General features: G+C 45.1%; 1 protein-coding gene across 3 annotated transcripts in view; it reads right to left on the bottom strand.

Annotated features, from left to right (window-relative positions):
• Nucleotides 1-11,126, bottom strand: part of NAP1L1 (nucleosome assembly protein 1 like 1) — a 30,519-nt gene extending 19,393 nt beyond the window's left edge. For all 3 annotated transcript variants that reach the window (XM_086471563.1, XM_086471578.1, XM_086471570.1), the window contains exon 1: nt 11,085-11,126. The gene's annotated coding sequence lies outside the window, so the exon portion shown is untranslated. The remainder of the gene's footprint in view (nt 1-11,084) is intronic.
• Nucleotides 11,127-15,360: the final 4,234 nt, after the last annotated feature.

The following is a 15,360-nucleotide window of genomic DNA, read 5'->3' as shown; positions in this document are numbered from 1 at the left end:
CATCCCCTTTTTCCTATTTTCCTTGCATCAGTCTTTTTCATGTCTCATCCTTTAATCTTCCCTCCATTCTTTACACAACTCAGTATCAGAACATTTGCAGTTGGAAGAGTTCTTCTGCAAGCTGAGGAGATACTACTGTTTGTCACGACACAGTCATCTGCCAGCTCTAGACAACAGTTCTTGCATGACGAGGCTACAAGGCACTATGCCAACAGAACTACGTTGGCAGATATTTAGACTAATCTGTGCAACCCACTAGCATGGATATATAGTTGCATCACATTTAGTTTACTGTCATTTACTTAAACAACCATAAGCTCCTCTGCAAACACAGTTCTACTGGTAAAAAACTGTAGAAGCAGGACAGCACTGAGAAAATATATTCCTTAGAGCAAACAGCCTCCACTATTTTTGCACAACGCCTAATACAATATCCCAGTCTAGTAACCAGAGCTTTGGATGCAACATGCACCACAATCAGTAATACTAAAATACATCACTTAAGTATTTATTTTGCAGTATCTCCCTAGAACTAAAATCTTCGGACCTAGTACCCACTATCACTCAGCTTTCCACAAGGACACTGCCATCCTTCCCAGTTTGTTTCATAGGTGCATTTAGGATTGTGAACAGCAGCTGCGCCTTGGCACATGAGCAGCACGAAGCATTTACTGGCATCACTCCATGAAGTAGTCCCTGGGAGACACCAGATCACCAATTGTCAGCGCAGGATTACAACAAACCTGGCTACAGCTAGTGTGTTACTTCAAGCTTCAGTGTCCAGGTGATTGCTTTGGGCTAGGATGCTACTTAGAATCTAGGCCCCTGACTGCAAGAAAAAGCTTGCGAGTACCCATAAAGGGTAGTCTCCTCCCCTGTTCAAAAGCCAGCAGGCAAATAACCTCCTTATTCACAAAATATTTTATTTCCTTGTTATTCAATAGCTACAGCCAGTAGCACTGCATTATGGTCAAATACAGAGGTGCCCAGAGGCTTCACTTAAAATGTTTTGCTCTTCACTGTAAAAATACACAGAGGAAAAGAAACAGTTATCTTATCTTTGCAAGGCTTTAAAAAGAAAGCATAGGAAGTTCATGCTACAAAAAGGAAGAAAAAGTACAAAAAAGCAAGCTACAGTGCAAGTTTGAAAGTGGCTAAAGTTAAAAATCTCTTTCATACAGGTAGCTTAAACTCAATCACAAGCTTCCCTGCCATGACAAGAAATATGTTCTTTTTCAAAACGGAAAGGTTAGGATATTCTTAATCCAGCACAAGCTTAGCCACAGTTTTGAGTGCATCCTGCAGAATTACTAAAAACTAGAAGTCCCTTAAAAATTTAAATCTTACCAAAACAATATGAAAATTTACTATTTTCCTGATGTTTAAAGGACACATCACCACTTTAATCTGTCATGTTTTTTTAAGAAATGTAGTTCAATATACGCAGAAACTACTAATGATATTGTCACGTGTTCATCCTCAAGCTACCCATCAGTAAGCTTTCAGTTTTCAGGGGTTATTGTTTCTTCACTAAGTAATTTTGCACAACTGAAGACAGAAACACAAACTAGAAATATTCAGCCCTTCCCAGTTCTTTCCTTTTTTTTCCCAGTTTGCCTTTATCTGCACAGAAACCAGCCTGAGTTTGCACAGCAGCACCAGCCATGTCACAGCTAGGACACAAACACTCTGGTGAGAAGCCCTTCCTTTCTGAAGGTCAGCTTTAAGTAAGCATGTCAGTATTAGATTACCCCAACATCCGCCCGGCCTCAGGAAGACAGGTCACAGTGAGGTGAATCAGGAGTCAGCTGAGGAGGCAAGACATTCCCAAGACACAGTTCCTCCAGCAAAACAACAGCTTTTTTGCACAAGCCCTAAGGCTGGCAGGCCACCAACAGATCTCAGCTGAATACTGTGCCACAGAGTACCCATTGCCCCCCTTTCAGGAAACACCTTCTCTAGAGGAATTGCTCACACAATTTGCTTGCAATAGCAAGTTGAAGACATTTATCAAGTAGTTCAAGAGACACGAACAGACTTGTTGGGGACACTGAGCCCAAACTACAGCCAAGCCTCGTTTACTCACATCTTTAAAAGAAATCTACCCTTTTGCCCAAACTAATTTCTTCAGTGGTCGGTAATTCAGAGAATTGCAAGTAAGGCAGCCTGTCCACAGAACAGCCTATCAGCCCCTTTCCGTCTCTGGCAAGCCTTGGGCAACCAAAACCAATACATTAACAGAAAATACCTAAACCAAACAAGCCCTATGTGGCATTAAGAAGCTGGAATATAAGATAATAAACTAAGTGGACTAAGTTAGATGTCAGTGAAGAAAAGAGAGGGCAGCTAGTCATTAAAAAAAAAAATCAGGATTAAGTCCTGTAAGCTATTTGCAATGCATGCAGAAGCCAAAGGTGCCAGACAAATGACATCATACCAGCCAAGTTCAACTCACTACAGATCGGGAAACTTGAGAGCAATATATTCACTGAACATTACTTCAAACCGACGATCTTGACTAGCATTCCAAGACAGCAACTTTTAACATTTTCCTTTACACAATCAGCATCAAAAGAAAAGATAAATTAAAATAGTAGTGTAGAGATCCATGAAAAGACACTCTTTGATTGTAGATGTTCAAAATAATTGTTTGGCGCAATTTTCTCCAAACCATTAGAGAGGTTTGTAGCTTTAAAGAGCTCAGCTGCTCTGCTTAGTGCAGTTTCATTCACATCAATGTCAGAACCGGGTGAACTGTTTAAAAAGTGCACACTACATGGCATAGTTACACACTTCAAATTATTTTGTTACTAAGACCTAAAATACCATATCAATCATTTCACAACTGCTGGCAGGAGCTATGGTACCAACCACCAGGTAGGGAAATTGTTACATGAGAAAGAATCACACAGTTCAGTCCTAACTAGTAGAGCATTTAGCTCCTCTTCAAAAAGAGGCAATTGAATAATGTATCAGATTAAAACATGCCATTTCAAAAGGGAATCAAGCAGAAGACCAAGAGTTTCCTTTTTGCTTGTGTGATCAAATCCATGAAACATCTATTATTAGCATGGAAACTGGTCATGAAACGAGGAGATACTGTGCCTGTCACTAACATGGCAGATAAGCAACATGTTACAAACAACAGATTATGTCATTCATATTACAGAAAAATATGCCTTCTTAGGAAAGCTGAAGGTCAAAAAAAAGAAAAACCAATCTCAATTAAGTGAGCATGGTAGCCCTATGCTAGAACATCAAGATACGACATTTATTTGATGAAAGACGTTATCAGCCACTGAACTCTCCAGAGAATTTCCTTTTATGAGTGCCTCAAAGTTCTTCTGTTACCAAAAGATTTCTGTTACTGTAAGAGTAAAAATTGAGAAAATAAATTTAAATTTTCAAAGCTAGAGTAGATAACTGAGATTGTCTGCCCAAATACAACCACATAAAACAAAAGTATGAGATAATAAACAAGATAATACTAACATAAAGGCTATGAAGGTCTGAAAGAGACTAAGCAGCTAATGGTCAATGGAAGCAAGGAATCCAGGTTTCTCAATACAGGAACAAGGAGGTACCACTGGACCCTTGTAGTAACTCAAACCCCTCTGTTTTGTTGCAATTTATTGTGCAAGCACCAACTCACCCACTGTGCTCAAAAGACAGACAATTGCAGAAATGCTAACTGGCATGGCAATACATGGGGATCTTCAGCAGAAGCTTGAGTAAGGGCCAAGCAGAGAAGGGTAAGAAATTCAGACGAGTACCGCTGTGTCACAAAACACACTCAGAACTTGTAGCTACATGCAAGTGCTAAACTGACCAAGATCGAAAGCTCTCACATCACCACAAGGGAGATAATGCCCCCTTCATAAATGGAACAAGATCCTCCAAATGATCTTCCAGTCAGCTAGAGTAAATATAACCGTCCAATGCTGCTGGAAAAGCTTATTGCCGTTCTTCCGTCACTGTGCATACCCCTTTTCTTTCATCAGCAACGTCTGAATGTCTGTAAAGTTAAAAAAAAGTGCTAGATATTTCTTTGTACAGGGCTAAACCTGTGGTTGCATAAGCAACAGCAGGGTCAAGAGCCAGAGGCCACCACAGGCAAGTACCTTTTATAACAACCCATGAATAAGGTTAGGCAAGTTCGCAGTTACTGTGAAACTGTGCTACAACATCTTAGCTTGGGATAGCACGGCAAAACTCAGAATCTGTCTGTAGAAACTAAAAAGACTAAATCATGATAATGCTGAACCAGGTAACACAACACAGTTCATTGAAACTGTCTGCTCTCTCCCTTTCAAGTGGTACTTTTTGCTTTTCTGAATAACTCCTGAGGTAAAGGCACCAACTTCAGCCATTTGCCAACATAACTCTTTCACTAGCGCTTGCAGGCCTCTGCACAGTACAGGTCATGGCATGAACACACAGATCTTCCACACTTCAGCTTTAAAATGTTCTACAACTTGCACAAGAACACCAGTTACATGATGGGAAAAACTCAAATGCTTCAAAACAAAACATGGTGATCATATTTAACTCAGTTACTAGTAACTGCAGGTCTTGCTCTTATTCATGTGGAAACACTTTTTGAAGCTTTCCCCTTAATTTTTAAATCAGGAAACAAAGATTGAGTCAACAAATACTGAACTCATATTTTTGTAGTATTTTTATTGAATTTCAGGTAATGCCTGTTTACTCTTGCAGCAAAAAAGAGCCTCCATAAGGACAGGGAACTGAGTACACAATCACAATTTAAAATCTGAAGACTGAATTATATCTGCATGTTTGTCTCTGCTACTGATCTGAGCTCCCTGATCATGTTCTAAAAATAGGGTAATTAACACACAATGTGGCCTTTGTTCTGGATGCCAAGGTTTTGTAGCAGAAAACCTACCAATTTCTATTCAGAACAATCTTCCATTATTAGAAAAGTAATACAGAAGTTTGAATTCAAATCTGAAAAACCTAAACAAGGATTTAATTTTTTTAAACAAACTGATCAGTATAGCTTGCTGCAGTTTCTCCTTTCCATCACTGATAACAGGAAAACAGCAGACATCCTGAAGGGCTGAAATCAAAATCTTCATATATAAAAAGATATTTAAAACTTCCTAGAGAGTCTTTCTCTATACAGTTCATGTTGGTACAAGTATTCAGTTTGTTAAAAAGTGTCAAAGTAATAACAAAAATCACGTTTTAACAAAGTACTTCAGGTAGGAGAGTACATTTTAACAGCTTAAAAGATCAACTTGTGCATGCCACAACATCAAATGAAGGGGAGTGTCAGTTGACTGCTGAGATTGCCACATAATCAAACACAACCATATTGGCAGTTAAGCTGCTATCTGCAAGACACACTGCAGCATTGAAGTTTTATCCAATTTGACTTAAAACACATCTAAAAATCCTTATGTGAAAAGAAAAAGACACTGAAAAAAGTGTACAGGTTTCAAAAGTGTGGGTTTTGCTGGAACATCTGATGAATGCAATATTGTAAATTTATTCACCCCCCAAGAAGCCACTGAAATTCCTAAAATATGTTTAGGAACTTTTTTGTTAGCTTCAGCTCAATATTTTTTTCCCTGGAAAAAAAGCCATTAGTAAATAGCAAACCTTAAAACATCCAGTTCTCAACTAACAAGGTAGCATTCACTAAAAAAGAACAAGACAACACTCTAAGACATTTTGGAGGCTGACAGGGGTGAGATGTTACAACAGGTAGTAAGCCCCAACGGAAGTATACACATGGTGGCTATGGTTTCAGTAAGTCACTTTCAAATGAACACAGGTACAGAGTTTTAAAAGCATTTGTAAACACATACTACACCTGTAGAGAAAAACTGGAGCCAAGGGACTTGACCCTTATTTACAAAGTGATCTTCATAACCATTTTTTGTGAACTTCACTCAATCACGCTTTTGGCACCAGTAGAAGTACAGGCACTTCACTTCCATAACAGTGAAGAAGGGGACAAATGAATCAAAAGGCCATGTCATGAAGATCTCACCAGTTCAAAAATAGCGAGAGTGTGCCTGATGACACTACCTTGCACACACGCAAGGAACAGAATAAAGCAGCACTTAAGCCAGCTCATACTTAACCATCCAAAGTGAAGACAATTTCCAAAACTGGAGTATCACAGAATTAAGAACTGCTTCAAAGGGTGATCCAAGCAAGGCAACATAAATAGTACTAAAATCTAAACTAACTTATGTTAAAAGAAGTGATTCAAGCTAATTTAGAATTCAAAAGGTCAAAAAAATCGCTGTGCAAAGATACAATTGTGTGCAGCTCACTGAAGACTTCTACTCAACATGCAGAAGTAGTCAAGATCTGAAATGAATGCATGATGACTAAACCACACAATGCAAAATATGATCATTACACACTTCAATAACGTATCTTCAATAAAAATACTGCATTCACTGCTGAACAGTGTGGAAGAGAGGAAATAGTTCAGAGCCTAGCGACATAAATACTTGAGGAACAGAAGCAGTTTAAATGTGAGATTAATAGTATTTGAGAGGTGAACAATGAGAAGTGACAAATCACACTTAAAAGGAAGTTCAAAAAGAACTGACTAAAAATTGGTTTGGATGTAAACAATTGTTTTATTTGTGTCCCCTCAACTTAACCTTTCAATGCTTAAGCCAGTTTTTTAACTAGAGCTAGACTCACCCTCACAGGCAAGTCACCCCACAAGAAGTGTGAAACAACTGCCCCTGCTTCCTTCGAGACATCACCTATTAAACAACATCTGGATCAAGTAGTGGACTGAACTAATCTTACTGCAGATGATCAGAAAGACAACAAGCATTTATGATTCTAACCTGGGTCTTAGAAGCCTGGGGGTTGTTCCATTCCAGATTTCAGGCACTTGCTTAGTCAAAGCTCTTAACCAGAATTTCCAACATTTAAAAGTGAGAATAATTCTAGTATCTCTCAGGTTTTGGGTGAGGGTTCCTCTGTTGTTTAGTTTGGTTGCAATTTGGGTAGTGGTTTTTTTTTTTTTTTGGAAGAATGAACATCAAATCAGCAACCAAATGCTTCACAGCTACATTTACATCCTGAAACCAAAGTTTTCATATCTAAAGAGTTGCTTTCACCTTCTGATCATAAAAAGCTACCAAGGATTTTGGTATAAAGACTACAAAGACCAGGTGAAACAGCTGATGTGCAACTGTCTACTCACTACCACACATTAAGCTTTAAGCTGAGACATCACCATCGTAAATTATGTCTGTGCAGGTGTACATTTGAGCACACATTCAGCTCCCAAATGTAGCTGTGTTTTCCAATACTAAAATCTAAACAGCCTTCCATCTAGGAAAGATATCCAGTCTAATCTTCGACAGAAGTTAAGATGCAGATTGTGTTTTAGTAATATGTAAATTTATTTAAAAGCTTAGAGAGAACACAAGTTACTGCAAATCTTAAATTATTTGTATTTTAAAAACAAAGTATCACGAGTAAATTAGCAAAGTCTTCTTTTCTTTTCTTTTTTTGAATGCAACTGAAGCTTTAGTCTGCAATATATGCAGTCCTCCTGAAAACTTAAGGTCAAAGTCATCACTAAATACATGAGGCCTTATTCATAATTAAGATTTTTCCCTTTGCATTAACTGTGTTGAGTGTAGGAAGTTCTCAAAAACCTCATGCATTGTTTCTGAATAGCTTAATTTTTCAGAATGTCACCAAATGAATCCCCAAGCAACTTCTGTGACACCTTCCAGGCACGTCTGGTTTTCTAGACAAATACATTATGACACCAGACCTACTCTCCAGATTAACGGCGTTAGGTGATGAGGAACTGCACTAACCTCTGAGCTGAGTGAGGATCAGCTAGATTGAATTAACTTTAATTATAATCACTTTTGAGCTCAAAGTAATTTACAAATGAAAACTGACCTACAAGCATTAAACCCATCATCACAACCGTTCCTTGGATTAAACACCACTTATACAATGCAGTTCTGCTCTGTTACTTACCTGCTGCTTTCCTAATGAGAAGTTAGATGGAATGCAGTCGCCCAGACCAGAAGCTAACTCGGAAGACTCCTCAGCTCTAGCAAAATACAACAGGCATGAAAAAGTCTTGTTTCTGCCTGCAAAGCACTGTCTTCTGTATAATACCTACTAGTACCAGACAAACACCAAAGCACTATCAGTCCATAGAAACACCCAGAGCTGAAGTTCCACTGAATGTATATACAAATGGAGAAAAACGAACAGGCATTTAAAGAACACCTGTATGTCCATTTTCTCCAATCTGTCCAATTCCTGAAGCTTCCCAAAGAAATAAGAACCAGACCTTTAGTTCGAGATATAGCATGTTTGCAGCTGTGTCACAAGAACCTGAAGATGAACTGGTTTACAACGCTATTAACAAAAAGGTCTAGATACCATAGACACACTCACTACAGCCATTGGTCTACTGGAACAAACTGGCTTTCACCAAAGGATTCAATGAAAAATTCAAAGTAGAAGATGCTTATTTCCCCTGAGATTTTTCACTAAGGAAATTAAAATCCTGAAGCTATTCTATTCCAAAAAGGAATACAATCTCTGTCACAGTGAGATACATTCTCCATGTTACAGTTACTTCAACTTTCAGGAGCTAAGTGAATAAATTAATTTATACCAGTGTGACTGACAGTACAGTAAGCCAAATTTTCCCTGAACACCCAGAGCTCTCTATTAAAGAACATGGTCTCAGCCTGGAAGGCTCAAGTCTCACTCAGTGCTGTGAAAACTCTGTTAACAAAGCTTCACCGCATACATACCCATCATGCCTTGCTTTCAGTTTCACTTGTTCATTGTCAGTTATGCAAGAAACTAAGGGAAAAAAACAACAGACCACCCATTTCCAGGGCGCTCAGTAAGCAAATCACCACCACAAGTCCCATGTGCTCCCAGGAACAGTTTTTGAGTGAGGCAGGGGCTAGATGAAGCACAAGGATGGCAAGAGCACTACTGTGCTTCACAACACAGCACTACAGCAGAGCGAGCACTTTAAACACTCTGTAACAGTGGGCTGGCTGCACAAGTGCAGCACTGCTGTGCACTGCCAGCAGTCCCTGCACTCACTTCCTAGACTTGAGTGTCAGAGATGGACCAGGGGCTCTGAAAAACACTGGATCTACCACCTGTGCACAAGGCCCTCATTCTACAGTCCTCTGTCCTCAGAAACCAGAGCACATGATATGCAAGATCGGCCACAAAATACAGAAAACACAGAGGGATGGAAGACTGCCAATACATACCACTCTCACAGGAGTGCGTGGGCCACACAAACAGAAGTTCAGGTACCAACGGCCTATTCTAAGCACTTCTATCAATGTTTCAGGTACCTGAAGCCTGAGCAGCCTAAACTTTTGTCTGATACAGAGGCATCCAAGTCAATCAAATTTCAATGCACATAGACTTCAAATCCTGTTTCGCCCTAAAGATTAAGGTAACTTCTGCATTTACAAAAGACTGGAAGCCCTTCAGCTTCCTCAATCCAAGTACAGTGCTCTTCTCATTCTTTAAAGCGTGTACCATAGTAAAAATGGGCACAGCAGGAAAGCTACTGGGATTTTTGTCAGAAGTTACCTACACCTCCACACAGTCTTGGGCCTCAGCCTTTTCTCAAGTTTTATTTCATGACTGACATGATAATAAAACAGCACTATCACCTGCCTGATTAACGTAATGTAATGATTCTGTAATGTCCACCAGCAGACATTAAAATCCCAATAGCTGGGGTGCGTAGAATAAAGTATCTGTCCTACCTTGCACACCCAGTGCCCACTTCTCTTACCTTCCTCAAGGGAGGCAGAACGTGAAATTTATCTCCATAAGGCTTCAAACACAAGTGGACACACACAGAACTGCAACGTGCTTGGAAAAACATCCTGGAAGATACTGATGTATTATTACTATACCACAGTGACTTGAAAAAGGTTTGTGTTTTCTTCTGCAAGCACATGGGGAAGAATTTGTATTAAAAATTGAAAGCCTTACAGGTATTGGCAGTGTAAGTCTCCTAAACATCTGGTATGGCGTAGGTGGAACATGTTTTACATGTAGATAGACCTACATGAATCCTAAACACAAGCCAATACTTCCAGTTGTAGCTACTGGATCTTTCAGAGAGTTTCTTAGCCTTCCTTGGTGACAGACAAGTCGTCTCTTGTACCTGCTACTGTGGACAACGGACACATCCGCCCTCGGGCGGAAAGCAAAGGCCGCACTGTGGGCGATACCAGCTAGCAGGCACCCAGCGAAGCGACATGTTGAACTCCAGAAAACCGAAAAACGCTCTTTCCTGAGGCAGGAACCAAGAGTTGCCCGTCCCTGGCTGAATCTCTGGGTCCCCCTGCCAGCAGCCAGCAGCACAGCACAGCCCAGCCCAGCCGCGGCTCCCCGTACGGCAGCGAGAACGAGGCGCGGGAGCCAGCAAAAGGCCACGGCGCGCTGCCGTCCGCCGGCCCCGCCGCTGCCCACCCCTCCGCCATGTGCGCATCCACCGCCCTCCCCTCCCCGCGATCGCCCCAGCCCGCCCGGACACCGTGCCTGCTCGGCACCGAGCCCCCTCCCCCTCACCGCAGCCGAACGGACACACACACCCGCTCCTCCCCGTGCGGCTTTCCGGCCTCGCCGCCCTCCCCCTCCCCGGAGGCGCCGCCGGCCCCGCTCCGTCCCCACGTGTTGCCGGGCAGACCCGCCTCCCCCACCCAGCGCCGGCCCGAGCCGCGCGGCCCGGCCTAGCCCAGCCCGGCCCGGCGTCTACCGCGGGGCGCGGCGGAGAGACCCGCGGGAGGGGGCGGCAGGCAGCGCGCCCCGCCGAGAGGCCGGGCGAGCCGCGGCGCTGCCGGCGCCGCCACCCCGCGCGGGAGAGGCTCGGGCCGGGGCTGCGCGGCCAACCGCTGGCCCCCCTGCGGCCGAGGGGCCCCGCTAGGCCGGGCCGGCACCCGCGGCCTCCCCGCGCGGGAGCGGGGCCAGGCGCCCCCCGCCCGCTCCAACCCCCCCCCGCACCCTCAGTCCCGGGGGCGGCGGCGGCGGCCCGCGGCGCGCGCCCCGCTCGGTACCTGCGCGGGCCGGGGCTGGCGGTGACTCAGGAGCGAGGAGGAGGCGCCGCGCGGCTGGCGGTAAAAAGACCCGAGCTCCCGCCGCTCGCGCTCATATAGAATTAACGTCACCACGTAACACTCCCCCCTCCCCCTCCCCCGCGCGCCCCGGGTCTCCTGGCAACGCGCGCGCGCGCGCTCGCTCCCTCGCGCCGGCCGAGTGCCTCGGGCACGCGCCGGCCGTCGGCCGAGGCGGTTGGGGCCTGCCCCGCGCGCGCCCGCGCGTGCCCTTCCCCCGCCGCGCCGGGCCGGGCCGGGCCGGGCCGGGCGGGCGAGCGGGGAGGCGCAGGGGGAAGGCCCGGGACGTGTGGTCCCCCGGGACGTGTGTCCTCTCACGTACCTCGGGCTGATTCCTCGTCCCCGCCGCGGGCCCGAGGGTGAAGGCGTGGCGGTGCCCCGCGCCGGGATGGCACCCTGCCAGCGAAGCCACCGGGGACCGGGCTGAGCTGTGGCACCCGGAGCTGCTGCCCCGCTCGGTGGGCCACGGCATGGGGCGGAAAGCACCCCGTCCCTGGAGCGGGGGGGGGGGTGGAGCTGCCAGGGCGTCGGGGTGTGTTGCGACCCCCACTACCTTAGTGCTGATTGAAACCTGAACTGGGAGGGTCTCTGGAGGCACCTGGGCCAAAATGAGAGTTACTCAAACAGGTAAACCCTATTCACACAGGCTACAGGTACCACAAAACCGCAGTCAGCGCTAGCTTGCCTTAAAAGACCAGGCTGAAAACCAGGATGGGTTCAAACGCTGTTTCGTCAGAGTTTCGATTGTTCCTGCCTTGGCCAGGATGGACAGCCAGAGGCAGCAACAGCTTCAACCCTCCCATTTTAACTTTCTATACTTGCCTTGTACAGAGACCGAGGCAGCCTGGCTTCCTACAAACGCCTCTCATGCCTGACTGCGAGCTCCCAGTGGAGCCTTTCCTGAAACCGATTCCTTTCTAGGATTTCTCTCCCATGCACATGGTCTTGAGTAACAGCATGGAGCACACTTGGAAAAGATCTGTGATCTACACTAAACTTACAGAAACGTAAACATCTTTGAGACTTTTAGCTTCTCTTGGCTGGAATGAGCCAGTGATTTCAAACATAATTAGAGGCAGATGGGATGGACAGACACAGGGTGTGATGGCATAAGAGCTGTTTGCTGAAGAGATATCATAATGTATTTAATGGGTATTCTTTACATTTTACTAAATGCTTGCATCTACTTGTCTAAAGCAATCTGCAGTCTAAGTCACAGAATCACAGAATGTTAGGGGTTGGAAGGGACCTTGAAAGATCGTCTAGTCCAACCTCCTGCCAGAGCAGGACCACCTAGAGTAGATCACACAGGAACACATCCAGGCGGGTTTTGAATGTCTCCAGAGAAGGAGACTCCACAACCTCTCTGGGCAGCCTGTTCCAGTGCTCTGTCACCCTCACAGGGAAAAAGTTTTTCCTTATGTTCATGTGGAACCTCCTGTGCTCCAGCTTGCACCCGTTACCCCTTGCCCTGTCATTGGATATCACCGAGAAGAGCCCGGCTCCATCCTCCTGGCACTCGCCCTTTACGTATTTATAAACACTGATGAGGTCACCCTTCAGTCTCCTCTTCTTCAAGCTAAAGAGACCCAGCTCCCTCAGCCTTTCATCATAAGGGAGATGTTCCACCCCCTTAACCATCTCTGTGGCTCTGCGCTGGACTCTTTCAAGCAGTTCCTTGTCGTTCTTGAACTGAGGGGCCCAGAACTGGATACACTATGCCAGATGCGGCCTCAATGTAGCTATTTACATAATGGACATGAGAACAGAAAACAAAAGAAGGAAAAGGGGTGGATCTGCCTGGTATCTGCAACGCAATCTCTGTTAAGAACAAGCAAAGATAAAGGGTCCTGTTCTTCACCCTGTGGTGCCACACCAGTTTTGTTCTGGTGTACAGCAGTAAAATCTCAGCCCCCAAAAGCAGATGTCTTTGTGGTAAAGTTATCCCATCTGCAAGACAGAAGTTTATGAACAGAAGCTAAGGATGCCCTATTCCCCAGCACATTGAATTTTGGGAGGTGGGCTTTTTTATAACGTGCAGTTTAAAATAGCTAGAAACTGCCAAAGTGTAAGGAGGTGAAAGAAAGGTCCAGGCAAAAGGTTGCACAGCATAGTCCAAGCGATAAAAAATAGGGAGAAACGGGTGGAGATGGTACGTGATTCTAAAATGAAAGTACACGCAGCCCCCTTGCAACCCTCAGATTTTAAAATTGTACTAAACACTGATTTTTTATTTATCTGACGTGTCCGGTGCTTGGGAATATGAAGCGAGCAGAGGTGTACAGAAGGCATTTGATAAAAATGAGCAATGGGTTGGTATTTATCGCCACAGCAATTCCATGCTATTGCAGGCGTTCCCTTTGCTCAGTCAGCTGAAGTGGCAGGCAGCTGTGAACAAGGGATTCGCAAGGCGGCGGCTGGCCTTGCTTGTCGTTCTGAGACCCGCCACCTCGTGACATGTAGAACCCCGAGGTGAGACCCGGCGACCCCTACGGGGGAGTGACGTACAGAAGAAACGAGATGTGCGGCAGCCAGCAGAGTGGAGTGGAGAGGAAGCCAGTCGACAGCAGGGGCTGAGAGTGGGAGGAGGTCTAAGCAGGTCTAAGCTGGAAACTTACTTCTAGGCTGGAAGGAAATGCCTCTTCATCCAAAATTCGCACATGTCTTTTAGGGGTTTTGCACCAGGCAGGTAAGTCAACCCCTTCTCAGGAGAAAAAATAAAACCCATGTCCTTATCCTAGGGCTCTTTAGCAGTTTTTGAAGAGCAACAGTTACGGAAACATTTTTCAATAAGAAGCTGTTTCTGTGAACAAGTGGGAAGGGGCAGGGGAGAGGATGTATGGACACCCCTCCTGCCTCCACATGGCACCTGCCATCACGTGTGTATGGAAAGAGGGAAAGACCAGCTTGTGGCTTACAATACCTGAACTGTGTGTTGGGTTGTTTTGCTGTCAAAACGGTTCAACTTATGCTGACGTTTGTGCAGTTGTAACAATGGGCCTAAAGAAACTTTAAAGTTAGGCTTGAAATTAAACCTGTACTTGAGTTTTAATGGCCCATGTATTTTTCTTTGCTTTGAATTTTCATCTTCCTGGGTGTTTCCCATGCTTAAGGCATGCTCTGCAGCTTTTAGTTTCAGTCTGGCTGGATAGCTGGAGTACTGCCTTGGTGTTACACAGAAAGTCAAACTAACACCATTTTTTGGATAATGGGAATCAAACCACCTGAAAATGCAGTAGGTGCTGGCACAGGTATATTTTCCTCATAAATGTGTGTGGTTTTTCAAAAAATTACACCTTGAAGCCTTTTTAAAAGCCTTGAAACCTCTGTGTAAGAAATGTGCAGGTGTGATCACTGAATGCGCAGAGGCACAGCATTTTCTCCAAGCTGGAAGAGCTTTGGTAAGAGACACTAGAAGAACTGCCCTATGATGTAGAAGCTGGGGCAAGTCTCCTGGGGACAGTGACTTGAAGCCAAATTGCTGCTCCAAATTAGAGGAAGAGGAGTTTGAACCGGGTCCCTCGCATGCTAGTTGAGCCGTCTTACTCGTGGAGCTGTTAAATATCAGGGAATCTGACCTCTCCCTTGAGTGCACGGGCCTTATCATCTGTGCTCACTTGTGCGTCCTTCCCCCCACAGTTTGCATCACGGACTTCCACGTTGGCTGTAGGGAGAGGCTCAGGCAGGGGCTCTCTCCAGGCAGAGGCCTTGAGGACGGAGCACAGGCCGAGGTTGGTCCATGGAGGGGCCCAAAGAAGGTCAAGCACCGAAGCTGTTGCAGCGGGCTAAGCCGGTATTTCTGTAACAGCCTGTTGCAACAAATGAGTTTGGCACTCACAGCCGGGCTCAATCTTCCTAAGCGCTGCATGGATCCTGCGTGCTTGAGCTGCGTTCAGGCTGCAGCTAAGCTGAAATGCTTTAGCTTAGGAAAATGTGGTGGTCATGGAGCTTGGTATGCTTACTTCGGATCAAGAACTCCTCTGTGGCAGGCGATTCATTGAACATTTAAGCTGCTTTCAGTCTCTTTTGTGCGCACAGAAAAATGCAAAAGGTCCTTAGTATGGAGCTGGATCTGATTACATGAACACTTAGACACCCCTTCAGAGTACTAGGCACTCTTGGCACCTACCAAAGGCTCAGTTTTACAGTCCCCGGGACCTGCTCAGCACTGTAAACCCGCAAGGCGTGAAAAGCTGCGACCACACATTCTCTTCTGGTC

Source organism: Leptosomus discolor, chromosome 1, assembly GCF_034619465.1.
Source record: "Leptosomus discolor isolate bLepDis1 chromosome 1, bLepDis1.hap2, whole genome shotgun sequence".
Lineage (NCBI taxonomy): Eukaryota > Metazoa > Chordata > Aves > Leptosomiformes > Leptosomidae > Leptosomus > Leptosomus discolor.
This window is presented reverse-complemented; position numbering and strand designations above follow the sequence as displayed.